Source organism: Ictidomys tridecemlineatus, chromosome 6, assembly GCF_052094955.1.
Source record: "Ictidomys tridecemlineatus isolate mIctTri1 chromosome 6, mIctTri1.hap1, whole genome shotgun sequence".
In the NCBI taxonomy this organism is placed as follows: domain Eukaryota; kingdom Metazoa; phylum Chordata; class Mammalia; order Rodentia; family Sciuridae; genus Ictidomys; species Ictidomys tridecemlineatus.
In genome coordinates, this window is record NC_135482.1 from 197051376 (window position 1) to 197070702 (window position 19327).

Sequence of the window (19327 nt, forward strand, 5' to 3'; positions counted from 1 at the left end):
ATATCGTCACAAAGTAGAGCAGCATCCCCAGCGTTTCACTGTCACGAATGTCCCTCATTTGACTACTTCCCTCATTTCCCTCATTTGATTGTGGCCCTCATGAAATCATCTGACACAAGTGACTCATCCTAATAGTATCTAGTCACACAATGACCTCATGTACAGTGGACATGAGCATCGCTCCTGCGGAGGACCGAACTGCTTCTCATTTGTCATTCTACCTACACACCATCCCAATTAACATAATTAACATATAATAATGCCATTGAGTCCCTTCCTAGACATGACAGTTGATTGATTTCCTCCTCTTTCTTCCTGAGATTATTATGTAGCGATAAGGAAGGTGACACTGCAGACAATACCTGGGGGTGGGCCTGAACTAACCGCAGGAGAATTGGTACAGAATCCTGCACCAGTTTCCTCGATCCCTCACACCAGCCTTCAAATAAATGAACTGTATTTCCTCAGGTAAATTTGCAGATCAATTTTTTCACACTTCTTTTCTGAATTAATGTGGGACTAAATTATGAAATGGCTTATTTCACGTTCAGACGGTCGGCAACTTCCCGTTAATTGGTGGATGGAGCGCAGCAGCCAGCTGACGGCTTGAAGAGCGCAGGGCGCAACCAGCCTGGGACAACCATTGAGTCCACATGTACCTGCACAGGGTCCTGTACTCCACCTGCACCTGCACAGGTTCCTTTACTCCACCTGCACCTCTACTCCACCTGCACTTGCACCTGTGCAGGGTCCTGTACTCCACCTGCACCTGCGCAGGGTCCTCTACTCCCCTGCACCTGCTCAGCCTCCTTTACTCCACCTGCACCTGGGCAGTGTCCTTTACTCCACCTGCACCTGTTCAGCATCCTCCACCTGCACCTGCACAGGGTCCTCTACTCCACCTGCACCTACTCAGCCTCCTTTACTCCACCTGCACCTGCATAGCATCCTTTACCCCACCTGCATCTGTTCAGCATCCTTTACTCCACCTGCACCTGCACAGCATCCTTTACCCCACCTGCATCTGTTCAGCATCCTTTACTCCACCTGTACCTGTGCAGCATCCTTTACTCTACCTGCATCTGTTCAGCATCCTTTACTCCACCTGCACCTTCAAAGGGTCCTGTACTCCACGTGCACCTGCGCAGCATCCTTTACTCCAACTGCACCTGTGCAGGGTCCTCTACTCCACCTGAACCTGTGCAGGGTCCTTTACCCCACCTGCACCTGCAGCAGGGTCCTTTACCCCACCGGCATTTGCAGCATCCTCTGCTCCACCTGCACCTGCACCTGCGCAGAGTCCTTTACCTGCTGAACTTTAGGCAGAGAGCTTGTGTCCTGGAGCGTAGGTTCCACTCAGTCAGGAAGGAGGGGTGCTGGCACTCCCGCAGCGTGTGGGGGAGTGAACTCGGGTGACATCAGGGTGTCCAGGGGTGACAAGAGGGTGACTGCCCCACCACTGCGGAGGGTGCTCTGCCCGTGCCATCTGCAGGCTTCCAGAATGTGCCTCCTGGAGGCTTCCAGAACGTGCCTGGAGGAGGCTGTGTTCGCAGTCGTTGGCTTTAGTTCTGCAGCGCCTGAGCTGTGGGCATGCTGGCTCCACAGGAACCCCAGGTACCCCGCTCACGTGAGGTGATACAGAGCACAATTTCCTTTTCCTCTTTTTCTTTTAAAAACAGACAATGGCAAGAGTTCCTCCTCCACATCTTTCGAGGAACGGATGGCATTGTGAGGGCTTGCTGGGCAGCGTCCGTTTCCGTTTCCGCCCTGCGCTGGGGGTAAGGTCTCCACCTCGCTGCTCGGTTTAGTAATGAGGTCTTTCTGGGAGTTTATTTCACATGTCAGCACTGAAGCAAAGGGCGCTTAGCAGGAAGGAAGATGCTCAAAGCCGGGAAGGCCCCAGGGCCCCCCACTCGGCACAGGCAGCGGCCAAGGAGGCTGCAGGAGTCTGCGGAGTCACCAACTGTCCTCCTGGGTCTCTCCCACTCCCCACGCCTGAGCAACAACTGGCCTGTGCAATTCCCACACATTCTTAAAATAAGGATAAGAATGAAGAGAAGAGAGCGAAAAGAGTTTCTCTCGTTATCTCACACGCACACATTCACACCCTTTAACAGAACCCAGCCACTAAACAAGCGCAAGGGGCTCAACTAGTTTCAATACGGAATGTCCCAGCTTGTCCAGTGAGAGGCTAGGCACAGGGCAGTACCCTCCTGGGAAGGGGTGTCTCCAGGATGGAGGCTGCTCTGCTCCCTTTATGACTGTGGAGGGCTGCGAGAGGCTTAGGGCGTGGACTTTGGAGTCAGCTCAAGGTGGGGAACCCAACTCTGACATTCCCCCTATGTGGACCTGGAACTTCCCTGACCCTTCAGTGTTTTCAAACCTGAGTCACCTCCCAGGGTCCCTGGGACCCTTACAGAGACAAAGCATACATGGCCTCCTATGCAGGCCTAGGACAGTGCCCACTGGGCTAACGGCAGCTCCTTTTGTTCCACATCCTTGTTTGGACACAGGCTCTGGCCTTGCCAGCTCGGACAGAAACTGGGATGACTGTCTCGATTGTCTCACTTAAAGTCACTTTAATCTAGAAAATGATTAAAATTAAAAATTAAAAAGCAGTGTGCAACCACTATGGAAAGCAGTATGAAGATTCCTCAGAAAATTGGGAATGGAACCTCCATTTGACCCAGCTATCCCACTCCTTGGTTTATACCCAAAGGACTTAAAATCAGCATACTACAGGGACACAGCCACATCAATGTTTATAGCAGCTGAATTCACAGTAGCCAGACTGTGGAACCAACCTAGATGTCCCTCAATAGATGAATGGGTAAAGAAAATGTGGATATATACTCAATGGAAAATTACTCAGCTTTAAAGAATAATGAAATTATGGCATTTGCCAGTAAATGGTTGGAGTTGGAGAATATCATGCTAAGTGAAATAAGCCAACCCCACAGAATCAGAGGCCAAATGTTTTCTGTAATATGTGGATGCTAATTCACAGTAAGGTGGGGGCACTAGGAAAGAATAGCATTACCTTAGATTAGGTAGAGGGAAATGATGGGAGGGAAAGGGAGGGGATATGGGAATAGGAAAAATAGTAGAATGAAACAGACATTATTACTGCATGTATATATGTGACTACATGACCAACATGATTCTGTACACTCAGAAAAGTGAGAAATTATATCCCATCTATGTATGATATATGAAAGTGCATAAATATTGTCATGTATAACTAATAAAAACAAATTTAAAATTTTTTTTAAAAAGCAGCGTGGAATGGGAGGGTCACATACCCAAGTTTGCCTGTCAGTTCTTGTTGTCTGCAGTGTTCTGAGTTAGCACCAGCCACACCACCTGGAGAGGAAGCACAGGCAGGGCTCCCATGGGCCTCTGTGCCCCTGTTTCCATCAGCTGGTCAGTACACAGCCTTGTTCTGCATGGCTCTGTTGCAGACCCCTTGATTATCATGTAGTGTCTGCCCACCCCAAAGCACTTAACTTAGCCCGCACGGAGTTCGCCTAGTGCACTGGTCTTGTGAGTGTCTCACAGCCCTCTCATGCCTAGGAGCCTGAGGCACCAACGCAGCCCCACCCATGCAGGCCATTTTAAATACCATGTCACCATGAGAAAGCACAGGCCTTGTGAAATGTGGCCCTCACAGAGCCTGGGGAGGGCTCCTTAGTATTACCAAAGCTGAGACAAGCAGGAGAAGCACTGGTCCCACCACAGATGGAAATGCCCATGTGGGCATCTCAGATATTCACCCACTCTACCCAAGTCCACAAGGCGCCAGGAGTCTAGACTTTGAGTTTATAAATAAATTTTAGTGAACAGGAAAACTTGCAAAAACATTGAGAGTCGATGCCTGTGACATTTACAGCATGTACTCCAATGACAATCACAGAAGCCGTAGGACAGCCTAGCAGAGCTGCACCCAGACGACCTAGGTGTCTGTTGGCCCAGAGAGTTGCTGCCCATGTGGACCTGGGCTCATGGACAAAGGCCACTGTTGCGGTGTGGATGTGAGGTGTCTCCAACAGCTCATGTGGGAGACAATGCAAAAGGTTTAGAGGAGAAATGATGGGTTATGAGAGCTTTAACCCAATCATTGAATTAATCCCCTGGCGGATTAGCTGAGTGGTAACTGAGTGGCAGGTGGGGTGTGATGGAGGAGGTGGGCACTGGGGACATGCCTTTGAGCATATGTTTTGTATCTGGTGAGTGGGGTCTCTGTTTCCTGAGATCCTGTGAGCTGCTTCCCTCCACCACACTCTTCCACCATGATTCTGCCTCACCTCCAGCCCCGAGGAATGGAGCCTGCTCTCTATGGATTGAGACTTGGAAACTATGAGCCCTCGAATAAACATTTCCTCCCCTAAAATTGTTCTGGTCAGATCTTTTAGTCACAGCAGCAAAAAAGAAGTGTAAAACAGCCACATGTTGGAAGCGTGAGAAGCGAAGCCCCTTCAGCACACAAGGCTGACTTCAGCTTACACCGAGGTTCCAGATCTCTAGGAGCCGTACAAACAGTAGCTGAACTCCGACACGCTTGAAGCTCTTCAGGATGCGCTGTGAGGTGCTCACAGGAGAAGATCCAGGTTCCGAGTTGCTGAGCTCAGGGCTGGGGTCCCACACTCGGCACTGGGTGGTCTCCACACTAGCTCTCACACCAGGATGCCTGGGGCTCATGCTCCTCCCACAGCAGGCTCTGAAGACTGGGGACCCAGCTGTGGGCTCTGAGAAGCAGGGTCAGCCACAGCCTGGAGGCAACAGGGGTTTTTGAAGACCCATCATCCCCTCTCCGTCCTGCTGAGCAGGGGTGGTGTACCCTCACATGGGGCTTCTGGACAGTGAGATGTAAACTTCCCAGGCTCTGGCTTCCAAGCACCCTCCCTGCTCAATACACAGTCCTTGGAGAGTCTGGAAGATGCTGCCCCACGGTCATTTGCTAGGGGCACTAGCAGGTGCTGAGGAAGGAAGGCTGTCCAGGCTGAGGGCCCTAGATGTCAGAGCCCCATGCAGAGATTTGACAGGAGCTTAAGGTAGAGAAATGGAGCTTCAGCAAATTTTCATGGACTATTTGTGGGACAGGAGCTGAGGACCAAGTTGTAGCCAGGGCAGTCCTGATTCTGCAGGGAGGTATGCTTAACAGAGACTCGGACTTTCTATCAGCAACTGTGAATCAGATCCAGAGATAAAGCTGGAAGTCCCAGGCCCGGTGGTTTGCGCTGGAGGAGAGGGTCTGGGAAGACTCTCTTCATTGTGGTTTAGATATTAGGTGTCCCCAAAAGCTCCTGTATGAGAAAGGCAAGAAAAGTTCAGAGGTGAATGACTGGGTTACGGGCACCTTAACTGGGTGGCCGCGCCGGCAGCAGGGTGTGGTTGGAGGACATGGGGCACTGAGGATGTGCCCTTGGGGTTTATATTTTGTCCTTGGTGAGCGAAGCACCCCCTCTACCCTCTCTCTCTCTCTTTCTCTCTCCTTCCTGGCACCATGTTCTCAGCTGCCTTCCTTCTCCACACTCCTCTGCCATGATGTTCTGCCTCATCCCGGACCCTGAAGAATGGAACTGGCCATCTTTAAAACCATGAGCCTCCAAAGAAAGTCTTCCACCTCTAAAACTGTTCTTGTCAGGTCTTTGGGTCACAGCAAGGAAAAAGCTGGATGAACCAGACGCAGAGCTGAAGAGGTGAATAGAGTGGGGGTGGGTGGATTCAAGGCTGGGGGAATGGGCGCTGTTCAGGCCTTCAGTGAAGACTGGACCCACAACGAGGGGCCCTGTGCTTCTGAAGCCAGCCCATCAGACCAACTCCGCTACCACTGCTTTCTGTTTGACCAACAGCCGTTTGCAATCTTACTGGATTTGTGCTCCCTAATTCCCACGGACAAAATTTTCCAAGGTGGATACTGAAAAGCAGGAAAGAAGGGAGGTGCACTTGGCCAGGAAATGACCCAGGGGGATCCACGTTGCTCTTGTGAGGATTCATAAGGCACCTTGATGAAGTGCAGTGTCGTGTTGAGGAGTTCACTGACCAACGCGACTAACAGATATCATCCAAGAGTTCTTGACAGAGTCATCCACAGTGTCTCAGAGTCGTCCCAGTCAAGATTTGCTCCACCAGGTGTCTGAAACGAGAGGAAATCTGGACATTTTTCCTGGCTCCACAAACACACTTCATTTCTGCAGGGCTCACACAGAAGCCGGGGAGAGGGCGATTGTTAAAGTTGGATGAGTGACAGGCCACAGCTGGGGCAAGGTGTTCCTGAAATTGTTCCACTAGGTCAAGTTAGTGTCCCTGCACAGCTATGGCAATTGTGTGATACACCTGTGCTGGATAAGCTCTTTTCATTTCTCATTTTTCAGAAGACTGAGATAGTCTTCTGCCATTGAAAGCCAAGGATGTTTAACAAGATCCGAGTAAGATTTGCTCGTGTTCAGGAGTGCTACAGAGATGACCTCAGCCAGCTTTCTGCAAACAGTTCCCTGTCCCACTGTGGAAAGGGTTAGATAAGGCTCAGAGAGGGAGCTCAATGGCTGGCATACCACCTCCTCATGCAGAGTGGCAAAGCCAGTCCTTTGCACCAGACACCTGCACAGGAGTTTAGGCGCTTCATCACTAAGTGACAACATTGCACCCATGTGGCGCATCATCACCAAGGGACAACATTGCTCCCGTGTTTTGTTTCTGTTTGTTTAGCTTTGTTTTTGGTCATCACTCATATTCAGTCTGTCAAATTTTATTGGTGCATCTCTACGTTCAGAGCTATTAAAATACAGTGCAGTACCAAGTCATGGCAGCAGCAAGGAAGTATCCATCTGGGACAAAGATTTCAATCAACAAGAGATTTTTACTCATTTGACTTAGTGAAGTCCAACGCTTTCCAAAAATAGTGGACTTTAATGGCTGATTCTGAACCAGTTGTGGTTGTTTTCTAAGTTTCTAATCCATGCCTGTGGAAACCTGCCTCGACCTGGAGGAAGAAAAGACTAAGGCCAGCCGGTGGAGAGCCCTGCAGGAGGACAGACTGTCCAGAGGTGGGAGGTGACCTTGCTCACAGGCCTCAGTGCTGGCCTGACCTCTGCACGCTCCCAGAGCCTCCTGAGGCAGGTGAGTACCAGAAGACCGTCCTTTGTCCACTAGTGAAAATGCTTCCGAGGAAGCAGGAAGCCTGGGCTGCTTGCAACCACCTTTTCCTTAGCAAAAAGACAGCTTAAGTCCAAACCACGCCCCTCTGTCTTCTACTCTTTGAACCAATGTGTGACTTATTCCCCTGCGTCCTGGACTTGGACTGTGACATTCTTTGTAGCCTCCATCACCACCCAAGCATCCCTAGTCCCAGAGAACCGCCTAGAGCCGCTCACCTGAGCTTTCTTTAACCTTCCAATCTTCTCCTGAGGAAGATGTTAAAGATTATTTCTCTTCCAAATGAGAACCTGTAACATATTTCCTGGCATCTTGTGAGATTTGGAGAGAGAAAGTAGTATAATAATTAGCATTGCAAAAATTTCCGTTCTCATTTCTATTTATTAAGCAAATGTTCTTGGAAAGGACCTTAAATTATAATTTATATGTTACATATACATATATATTCTTAGAATTCTACTCAGATTTTTTGCATAATTTTAAGACTTAAAATGCTTACATTTGCATTTAAAGCTACTCTTCTGATTAATAGAACCAGAAAAAAATAATCAAATCATGAACAACTTAAATATAGAATTTTGAACATTCATGCCCATTTTTTGTTTTCTTTTTATTTTTCTAAACTATGGTTTGGCCTGGAGCCTCAAAGATTTGAGGAAATGAAACAAATTTAAATTGCAAAATATCTTGTATCTTGATGGCTTAGTCTCTTCTTTCTTTGTCCCTTCTGGGCCCTTGGTCTGCAGACGGTTCTCACAATTTCTCTCAGAGGGCAGCCCTGGAAGGGACACTAGGGCTGGCCCTGGAGGAAAGGGAAGGAGACACCCCGAGGGACAGGGACCAGTCCCCGGGAAATCAGGGAACATGCTTCACGCTGGTCAACGATGCCTAGCAAAATGCATCTTCTGATTTCAACCTTAAACCCTGTAAAGTGTACCTTACCTTATGAGCAAACATTTCAGGAGACAAAGCACAGAGTAGAGGTTCTCAGTGTGGATCCTGGGACCAACGGCATGGCATGGCCTGACGGGAGTTCCCAGTTCTGACAAAGGGCCAAGAGACCCAGCTAGGGGGGGTGAGAAGAAGAAAACTGCATTTAACAAATGTCTGATAGTTCTGGTTTTCACTCAACCAGAGCCTGAATTTAATCATATAATAAGGAAAATGCAGCATAAAGAAACTCCAGCATGTGGCCTGGGGAACAAAACTGGAAGCTTCGACGTGCAGCGTGGAGCAGGGACACTGGGTTTCAGGCCTGGTCCCAGGCAGCGGAGCTGTGGGCAGACCGTGCATTTTCCATGTTTTAAAACCAACATGGAACAGCCCCTGGGGGCCAGCTGGACCTCAGGGGCTGTCTGAGGCGGGGTGGCCGTCAGTCACCCACATTCCTGGATGAATTTTCTCCTTGACCACTAATTCTCAACTGGAAACCAAGGGGCTGTGTGAAAAGAAGAGGGAGGAAGTGGGTGATTCCTTCTCATTTATATGCCCTTACGAGGAGTGGGAAAGGGCTCGGGATCTGCCCTGAAAAGACAGGGCTGGCCGAGGGCTCTCTGGGTTCCCCACTGTTCCTGCGACACTGCCACCTGGCTCCAGAATAGCCCCAGGAACCTCAGGGGCACAGGCAGCTCCAGGTAGAGCAAGCATTCCCCAGTCCCGGCTGCTCCGTCCACCCCCAGACCCAGTTCCCTCTCTGCTGTCCCCCGGGGCACCACCTTCCCCTGGTTTTCCTTCCATTTCTCTGATGCTCCTTTTAGCCCTCTGCCCCGTCTTCAGGCCTCCTGGAAGCTCTTTCCTTCCCTCCTGGCTGTCTGCAGTCTGTCCTGCCTCGTGACATGGATGTGGTCAGGTTCCCACCTGTGCGCATGTCATATTGTCCTCTGAGCCATGGACTCTTTCCCACCCCATGTCACGTCACCGGAGCACCTTCATCTTCTCCTCCCCTTGCCCCTCACTCGGTCCTTCTCTCCTGTGGCCTGTTGGTGACCCGTCTCCTCAGTAATGCACCCTCCATTCCTTGGTTTTCCTGACACCAGCTGTGGTTGGCGTGTGGTTGCCTCCATGGGTGCATGTGCTAGAGACTTGGTCCCCATGTGTCATGTGTCATGTGTCATGGGGGCTTTAAGAGGTGGGACCCAGTGGGAGGTGGGCAGGTCATTGTGGGCCTCTCCCTCAGAAGGGTTAGTGCTGGTCTCCAGGTTCATTCTCATGAGAGTGAATTGTTCCAAAAGGACAGCCTGCCCCTGAATCTTTCTGTCTCCCTCTTGTACCCCGTGCCATCTCTCCCTCTTGCAAGTGTTCCTGCCACAGTGCCCTCCCCATGTTGTGACAATGCCATGGGGACCTCGCCAGATGCCAAACAGGTGGGGCTGCCCAGTCTTGGACCTTCAGCCTCCAAACTGTGAGCTAAAGTAGCCTGCTCTTTGCAAGTGGCTTCAGGGATTGTCTAATAGCCACAAAGTGAACCAATGCAGCTCCCCTAGGCAGATCTCCAGGTCTGCCCTTGCTTTCCTGAACATCACCGTTGATCTCCAATCCCACCCTTGTCCAAGCCACCTTGGCCTCTCACTGGCAATGCTGGCCTGTTGTTCCACTCACTCCTGCTGGACTCAACTCTACACCACAGACAGACGGGGCTCTAGAAAAAAGACCAATCTGGTTGTGTCTCACCCTTTAGAGCCCTGGGACACCCTTCCAGGCTCAAGTTCCCGCCTCTGTAGCTGCTCGGCCTGGCTGCCTGGGCTCTGCTGCTTCTGAGCCTCCCTTTAAGGGGCTCTCTTCTCCCATAGACTCCAGGTCCTGGGGGTGGCCTCCCTGCGTGCAGGGCACAGGTGTGCTCTTCCCTCTGCCTGGGCTCATCTTTCTTTCTTTGCCTGGCCGACTCTTCATGCATGTTTAAACTCAGATAAAATATCACTTCCTTAGAGCATTCTTTGCTAGTCATCATGCAAAGCCAGCTTCCCTGTGATGGACTCTTCTAGAAGCAATCCTGCAGCCTTGGATGTCCTCCTTCTTATCATGTTTGCACAGTTCTTTTTATTTGTGTAGTTTTCCATTGTCTTGCTCAGGACATTGGAAGCTCCTTGAGGACAAGGACCAAAGTTGTTTGGCCTTGATTAGGGTGGCTACAGACCACCTTCCCCCACTGGAGCTCACAGTGATTTGTGGCAGGGAGGACACAGGAGACACAGCACTCCAGGTGGGACATGTCATGGGAACAGACTCTACTCGCCTCCTCAAGGTTTTCCCCACACTGGCTCCAGGCATGCCCAGGTCGAATGCTGTCTCCTTCACCCAGACGTGCAGTGACATCAGACTTGGAGGGAGGCCTGGGAGCTGACCAGGCCACAGGGACTTCTGCAGCTGCCGGCATTGGCCCTCGCTCGGGCCATCGTGTCTGAGAATTTCCTATCTGCTCCTGGACGCCATCACGGTTTTCCTCTTCTGTGCCGGGCTTGTCCTGTTTGATGTTATACCAGCTGCAGAGACAGCCAGGGTAGGTCTCGTCTCCACGCCTTTGAGAAAAGTTGTGTAAGTTTGATGTCTATGTGAGTCTGAGGTCTCTTTGTGGGAAGATCTAGAAATATCCGTTCAGCGTGTTGAATACTTATAACCAGCCTTCTAATTCCAACACTGAGCGTCTGTCTCCCAGTTTCAAAGGCCAGTTTGGGTACGATCTGCTACATTTGTCCATTTGTTCAGTTTTTAAAGACGGTCTCCTGTGCTCAGGCTCCCTTCCGGGTCCGGTTCTGAGCACTGTGCCACCTATTCTCTTGGTCCGTGTGGCCACAGGGTTCTTCTGTGGTCTCCTCAGGAACCAGTTTTGACGTTTGTTGGGTCTTGTCTCTCTTTCATTCCTGTCTGCTCTAAACTTTATTTTCTTTCAACTTTCTGGTGCTTTGCTTTTTGTGACTCCTAAGTGGAAAGAATGATTTGCTACTGTTTCATTCATTTTGTTTTCTAACACGTGTTCTCAGTTTCCTATAATACGATGCTCTGAATTTCCCCTTGAGCTTTGCATTACCTCTCACATATTTTGGCGAGTGGAATTTTCATCATTATTTAGTCGTATTATTTTCATTTGTATTTTTAGTTTTTTCTTCAATGGGTGTTTGACATATGAATTAGAAGTTTAAAAAATGTCTGAATATATGCATTTTTAAAGGATGTCTTTCTTTTATTGGTTTACAATTTGATCACATTGTCATCAAAGAATGTAGCCTTCTCTGACTTAATTCCTTAAAATTCATTTAGACTTATTTTGTGACACAGTACATGATATTTATGTAGATTTTCTTTGTAGTAATGAAAATAATGGCTCTCAAATTATTGAGCAGTTTTCATTATGTGCCCATTAAATCCAGCTTGTTAATTGTATGGTTGAAATATTTTTATCTATACTAAATGTTTTCTGCCTGAACTATCAATCTCCACCCAAGTTTTATAAATATATTCAACTATATTAATGGATTTGCCTATATTTCCATATACTTCTGTCATTTTTAAGAATATTTTGTGACTATTTCATTACATCCATAAATATTTAGGCTTTTTATGACCTTCTGGGCAATTTAAACTTAAATCAAGATATAATGACCTTCTTTATCTGTAATAATGGTTTTGCCTTTTGGCCTTTTTCTCTGCTATTAATATTCTTCTGCAAGATTCCCTTGGTTTTTATTTGCCAGGCGTACATTTTTCAGTTAATTACTTGAGCATTTCTGCGCTCCCAGGCTTAGATTCTTGCAAAGGACAAAAAATTTGATTTTTTTTTTTTAATTCCCATTTGGAAATCTTTGTCTTTTACCCTGAAAATTTATTTCTCATCATTATTAGGACATTTAGACTTATTTCTACCATCTCGTTTGGTACTTTGTGCTTCTGTTTTCTATGTTATGTTTGTTTATCTCGTTTACAATTGACTACATGTGCAGGTGCACACATAGAAACTACATGTTTCCAATTAGGATTGTGAGTCCGAAGTTGCTCAATAGGCCGCCTTGCTCATGGAGAAGGTGGTGGAGTTAGGACTCTGTCTCAGGTCTGTCTCTTGTGTCCGCAGTCTCCTCCCACTAGCTTCAGCCAGGTACATCTGCGGTCCAGTTGCCATTCCGAGACCAGTGTGGGTGTAGACTACCCAGTCCCCCAGTTCCCAGGTGGCTGCTCCTCTCCCTGCTGCTTTCCATCCCTTCTGAGGCAAAGCCCCCCACCGCCCCCGGTGCCTGAGCAGTGGCTCACATTCCTCCAGTTTTTGCCCTTCCACCCCCCACCCTACCTTAGGAGAGGCTGCACTTAGATGGACATTTCCTTTCTCGCTTTCTTTTGTGGGTATCTTGGTTTCGTTTGTTTTGATCACTTCTGAGGGTTTTGTGGTCACTCTCTCCTCCCACTCCCACCGTCTCCATTTTCATGGCCAGTTTTACTCTAACTTTTGTACTATCTGAAGTATTTGAGAACAGAAATAAGTCACGGTGGCTTCTGCTTGTTCTCACTCACAGTGACTGTTTTCTTACTGCCTGCATTTCTGTGTGTGTGTGTGTGTGTGTGTGTGTGTTTGTGTGTGTGTATGAGTAGCAGCAGGCATCTTTACAGTAATTTATTCAGCATGAGGACGCTTTAGGAAACCTCATCTATTCTTCTTCCATCACGAAATCTTGCAAAGTTCTGCTTTTTTGTACAATGGGGGCTTTGACAATTGGACTCCCTTCAATTTGTAGCTCAGCTTCTACGAAATGACTTGAAGCACTTAGTGCTGAATGTGATGGTGTGTGTGTGTGAGTGCAGAGACGGAGCTGCAGTGGTGGCTAATACTTCAGTGCCCCCCTCACCCACCCAGGGATTGCTGGGTGAGTTGGAGCGGTGTTGCTGGCCTGCCAAGGACGCTGGCCATGCTGGGCATCCCTTTGTCATCTGCCTCTTTGTCGTCCATTACTGATGGTGATCCCAGTTGTCCATTGTTGCTCTCTGACTTGACCTTCCAATGTACTTGGCAGGGCGTACCCACCTCCTTCCTCAGGTAGCTTCTGCCTTTGCCTGTCAAGGCTCTGACTCCAAGGGCGTTTTTCAACGTCCTTGGATACAAATGTATCCTTGAAAGACACAAGGTACATAGTAGATCTGAAGCTACACAAATAGTCCTGTGCGGCAGATTCCATTCCTCCATTCAATGCTGCCTTTGAGGTCTTTCCATGATACTAAATTTTGCCTCTTGCGATGACATAGAATTGAACCATGTTCTCCCCACATTGCTTGTTTCTAGATTTCTTCCAACTCTCTCCTGCCATAAACAATGCTGTGCATATATCTAATGGACCTGGTGGGTCTCTCTGAGTCACAGAATAGATGCATGCTTACCTTTAGTAACTACTGCAGAATGCTCTGTCTGACTCCTCCCCTAGGGGGAATGAGTCCACCCATTTTCCAGTTTTATAGCTAGTTGTGAGAAGATGGTCCAGATTTGGACCAAGCAGGCATAGTGAGAAAAGGATCAGGATCTAATTTGAAAGTAGACCCCAAGGTGTTTTACGGTGGAATCCACAAGGATGTGAGAGAACAGGAGCAGAGGCCACACCAACTGCTGAACGTGAGCAGCAGGACTGGGGCCACCTGAGTGGCGCAGCTGCCTGAGCAGGAGCCTGGGAGTCAGGAGAAAGGACCAGGGCTCTTGAGTGGTGGGCTGGGTGTCCAGTTAGAGCTTCATGGGAGCAGGGAGCAGCCAGCACATAGGTAGCCTGAGCTTCATGGGAGATGCTTGTGCTGGAGACAGAGCTCTGGGGCATGTCCACAAACAGGTGGTGACAAAAACCACAATGTGGATGAGATCCCCACACGTCGGAAAGCAGGAGAGGAGGGGGCAGATCCTGAGCCCTTGCATCTTACAAAATGATAAGGTTGGACAAGGGGAGGAAGCAGCAGAGGATGTATGTGGGTCAGCCACCAATGGAAGGAAGACCAGTGAGGTGCAGAACCCTGGAAGAGAAAGGCAGAAGCTACACCCAGGGGGTGGGCGAACCTGCCAAGCACCCCGGCAGGTCCACAGAGAACCAATCTATTTCTGGGCTCACTAGAAGGAGGCTGCCAGTAACCTGGCGGGGAGTGGCCGGGGGCCACACCACCAACGCTGGACGGATTTGAGAAGCAGTAGCAACTGACCCAGACAACATCTGTGAAGAGCATTTGTTTGCCAAGGAGATCAGAGAAGTATTCAGACACAGGAGAGAGCCTGGACTTGGGTTTATTAAGAAAACTCATCACTTACAGACGTCGTTCAGAAGTGGCCCAGGGCAGGAAAAAACAGATGACACAGAGGGAGGGCAGGGTGATGAGGACAGTGACCTAGAGCTGCCAGTGTGCCTGAGAGCTAAGGCAGGTGGAGACATGGCTCTGGACAGGAGCAGAGAGAGCTCACCTCCAGTAACAGGTGGGAGGCAGGGTGCTCAGCCGCCAGGTGGGGACGTGGGCAGAGCAGTGATGGAAGCACCCGGGTACACACGATGACCTGGAGGCTGTGATCAAGGAGGGGGACCTCACTGGAGGTGTGGGCAGAGAAGGGCAAGTGCGAAACTCCCCTACATGAGGAAAAGGCAAATGGACCGGGGACACGTGGAGCCAAGCAGCTGGCATGGAGGCCTCCGTGAGGTCCCTGACCACTCAGTCAGCGGGGGTCCATGTGACTGCTGGATTTTCTCCAGCCAAGTTTCAGCTGAACTGATGCAGGCATGCATTGGGCAGAGAGCTCCAATTAACCTGTGGCTTAGACAAGTGGACATCACAAGGCAAGGCAGGGACATGAGGTCAAATGCACTCAAGAGCATCATGACCACAGGCTGTGGATTTGTGGGGGGTGATAAGAAATAGGACCTCATGGGCCCTGGGACCCTGCAAACTCCACATGGTCAACGGTGTGCTTTGAGGTGGAAACAGCACTAGGGAAGGGAAGCTGGGCCGTGGAGGGGCTGGCCAGAGTGTGGGACTGGAGGACTGGACTCATTTGTTGGTAATGACAAATTACCTTGGGGGAGAAGACTGTCATCAGGCCTGGGAGGGGACAGTGGGGGGCGGGTGAGCACTATCCCAGACTCCAGTCAGGCAGGGCCGGGCTCCCCCGTGGTTCTCCTGACCTGGGGCTCTCGGGAACCGTCCTTCTGTCTTGAGTGAGAACTCTGTTCTTGAGAGTTTGTTGGAAAAGTCTGGACCTGGTATTTGCGGAAGACTTTGACTCCCATTCTGAATTCTTCACTGGTTTCATCTGCTGATTTTTCTGTCACCTCTGCTGATCCCTTTTAAGCTTTTTATGATTGTTTCCCAGAAATTTATCATTTTGGTTATATTTAAAAGGTATTGTGACTGTTCCCGATAATATTTTATTCTTTTATCCAGTTAAATCAATAGTATTGCCTCTTCTCAGCCTTCCTGGTTCCTGATAAATGCAGCCAGCGCCATCAGTTTCTTCCTGTGTACAATGGTAGAAGTTTCCCACAAACTTTGACATGTAGCACCCTAATTTTTTAAGCATTTCCCAAGTTCACTTCCTATTTCTTTGTTAGCACAAGGCTTGTTTATGCAGCTTTGCTTGTTTTCTCCTGTATGGTATTTCAAACATCCTCTTGTTATTTGGTTACAATGTTATTGGACTATGGTCCCAGAACCTTGTCCAGGACCAGTTTGTGACTCAGAATTCACAGAGGTTTCCCCGTGATCTGACACAGCCCATTTCCACAACTCTCATGTGTTCTTAGAGGAATGGAGTTTCTCTTCATTGGATTATGGGTGCACCTGCTGCCACTAGTTTCTGTTTTGTCAATGTGATATGTAATCAGTATCGTCCCCTTTGAGACCTATATGATCATGGGCCTTGTATTTTGTGTCACTTACCAAGTAATTACCATCTGAATTTTCTTATTGATTTATATTTGATAGCATGTCTTTCTTAACCCCCTTCATTTAAACATATACAGCATATATTTGTTTGTGATGTGTCTCTTTATTACAACCTCTTGCTGAAGCTTTTCTTCTGTTCATCGTCAACCAATTCTGGGACTGTCCTTGGTAAGCTTAGCATATTTATATTAACTAGTGTTACTAATCCTTGTATTGTGTTTTATTTACTACATTTTATTTTAACTTTTTTCTTCCTTATTTCTAACTAGATAGAGATTTTTCTCCTGGCTGGCTTAAAAAGCTATTCATTCTGCTTTTAGCTCTCTCGTTCTCTTATTAAGACCTACAGTTTCACTTTTCTTCTTAATCCATGTCCATCCCTCTCCCGGACTCGACCATCTTCCTGGCTCACGTGGTCTTTCAAGAGACCTCTGAACCTGCTGCCCACTGGGCTGCCAACCACGTGCTGTCACCTGGAGTGTGTTTGGGATTCCTGTGGCTGTACTGCTCTCTTGTCCTTGGTGGCTGTGTTTTGGTTTAGGTCACTGCCTGTAGAGAATGCGGGCATGTGTTTACTTACTCTTGTCCCCACATGTCCTGGTGTGTCCCTGGATTTCTCTCTTTGCTGATGGGCTCCTGTGCTCCCTGTATGCTTTTAAAGAGGAATAAACATTGTGTGACCCTTCACATCAGAGAATGTGCTTCTTCATTCTCATACCTAAAGTCAGTAGCACGGGCCAAGGCTGATACGTGGGCTGTGTCTTCCTCTGTCTCCTTGGGAGCATGGATGGGGTCCATTCCTGAGTTGCCTGCTGCTGCCTGCTCTCCTGCCCCTGAGAAGCGGCTCCCAGGTGATGGCTGCTTCTCTCCAGAACCCTCTGTGCTTGCCTTTGTTCCTGATGTTCTAACATGGTGTGCGTTACCCCTTACCTGCTCTGCTTGGCATGCCACTAGCCAACCTTCTCCGTCTTAAACTCTCTTTAATGCTAGAAGATTTTCTGGGTCATTGTTTAAGAAAATATATCTTCCCCTCTGCTTATTTCTTAACCTACTAAGTTTCTCATGTTAAGAAGATTAATCTTCTTAACTTTGCTCTTGAATTTTTCCATCACTTTATCCCTAGCTGGAGTATTTGGAGACTCCTCTCCTGGTTCTCCCATGGAGCTTGTTCTACTAGAGTCATTCAGCAGTGCTCAGCCATGGAGCCGCCTCTCCTGCCTCCCCAGCCCTGCCTTTGTGCTGTTGGCCCAGCCACCCTGGGGTCTGTGTAGGATGGTTCCCTGGGCTTTACATGGCGACAGCCTCTTCTACCTGCCCCTTACCTCTTTGAGTTTAGCTGTGGGCTGCAGACCTGCACTTCCTGTTGACCTGAAGCTCTGTTGCACATGAGCACCTGCGATTTCCAGTGAGATGCCTCTTTCTTGCTTAGAGACTTTACAGATCCTTGGAGTTTTGTCTCTTCTTAGGTATGCTCTCTCAACAGGTGCCACTTTGGGAAATAAGATATTGTATCCTGTTTTCTCTCTTTCCCTCCTTTGGTCTGTAAATAGCCATTTTATCTAGTATAAATTAATATATGTGTGTGCATAATATCAATCATATATATGCCATATCGCTTATATGTATAAAATCATTTATACACATGTGCACATGTGTGTACAATGTCAAATAGTATTATACCATATCAACTTTATATAGAAATCGATCATATCCATACATGTGTATCATGTGTGTGATCAATCATAGATCTCCCGCACATTAAATTTATATGAATCAGTTACACACTTATGTTGTGTGGGTACAACTGCCTCTCTCAGGGGAAGCTCGTGGCCACTGAAACTGCTAAATCAAACAGAACACAGAGGGAGGACCAATGGTCCAACAATTGCTATAGCCACTTTGAGTATCCAGCCTATGTGTTAGCTTTAAGGAAGAGACAAACTATGGATCAGAAACAGCAAAAGCAACCAGGAGAGAGTCACCCCAGCTGGACCCCAGCCCCGTGTGCGCTGCTGTTGCTGGCACTGCCCCACCAGCTTCTCCAAGGGCTGATGGCTCCACTTATGTGAGGAGCAATAGAAGCACAGAGAGGTGGGGTAACTTCCAAGGGCAGTCCAGCCAACGCTGGACTGATTCTGGACCTCGCATAATCTAAAAAGTGGAGGGCATGTAGACATGGAGCTTTCTGGAAATTCTGAAGCTGTGAGAATGTCTTGTCTTCCCCTCCCCAGGAGGCACATGTTGATGGAAGCCAAACTACTGGCCCTCTTGATTGCGCGGCTGTCCTTGCCGACCCTGCATCAGCAAGCTCTACCGTAAGGAAAGCAGCCGCGTCGCCTCAGTTTCTCTTAGATTCAGGAGAAAGTCATGGAGGAGCTTCGGGAAATACAGAGAAGCAGTCCTGGTCGTAGCATTGACTCAATCTCCACTAGCAAACTCCTTCACCCTTTTCCTGGAGCGTGGTTTTCCCACCTCATGTGGCGAGTGGTCTGCCTGGTCTGCAGCACAGGTGCCGGGCGTGCTGACCTGGATGTCGATGTGGCTGTGCAACCCTGGAGACCACGTCTCCCCTAGTCTCCTTCATCAGTCACAGACCAAAGGTGACAATGCCAGCTTCCTTGGACAGTGAGGTGAAATGAAGCTGGGAAAGATTCAAGGCAAAATCAGTTGCCCTTTCCTCTCTGTTTCCACATAGTCTTGTTCATGTCTGTGCCAGAGGGGATTAGAGTGATCCACGTTTATCTTCTTAAATTCACAACTCTAGTGTCTGCAGCAGTGCCAGTTCCAAACGTAGTCGATGCATGAACAATGAAGACTGTGGGTGAGAATTTCAGCACAACTTTGGGGGAGACATAGTTCAACCCATGAGAGGAGGCTGGAGGGGACTCACGATGCAGTGTTGGGTTTATGTGTGCAGCACATTTTGCACGTCTATCTGCGCAGGTCTGTGCTCGGTATGGAAATCAGCAGGAGGTAGTCAGTACCCGCCTCAGTCCAGTGGGGAAAGACACACAGCCCCATTGACCATCTGTAACCACATGATCACAACTGTTACACACTTATTAATGAGAACGTGAGGGGGGGTCCTGGAAGTCCTCCTGGGGAGGGACACTTCTTCTGTGTCTTCAAAGATGAGTCAGAGTCCACTGTGGGGGATGGTGTTCCTTGATCAATGCTGGGTCCACCTTGCAGGCCGGAGGGGGTAGGATTCCAAGTCCCTGAGGTAGGAGAGGTGTCAGAACCCAGCCAGGTGGTGCGCAGTATCAGAGAGCCCAGCCTGCCACTGTCCCAG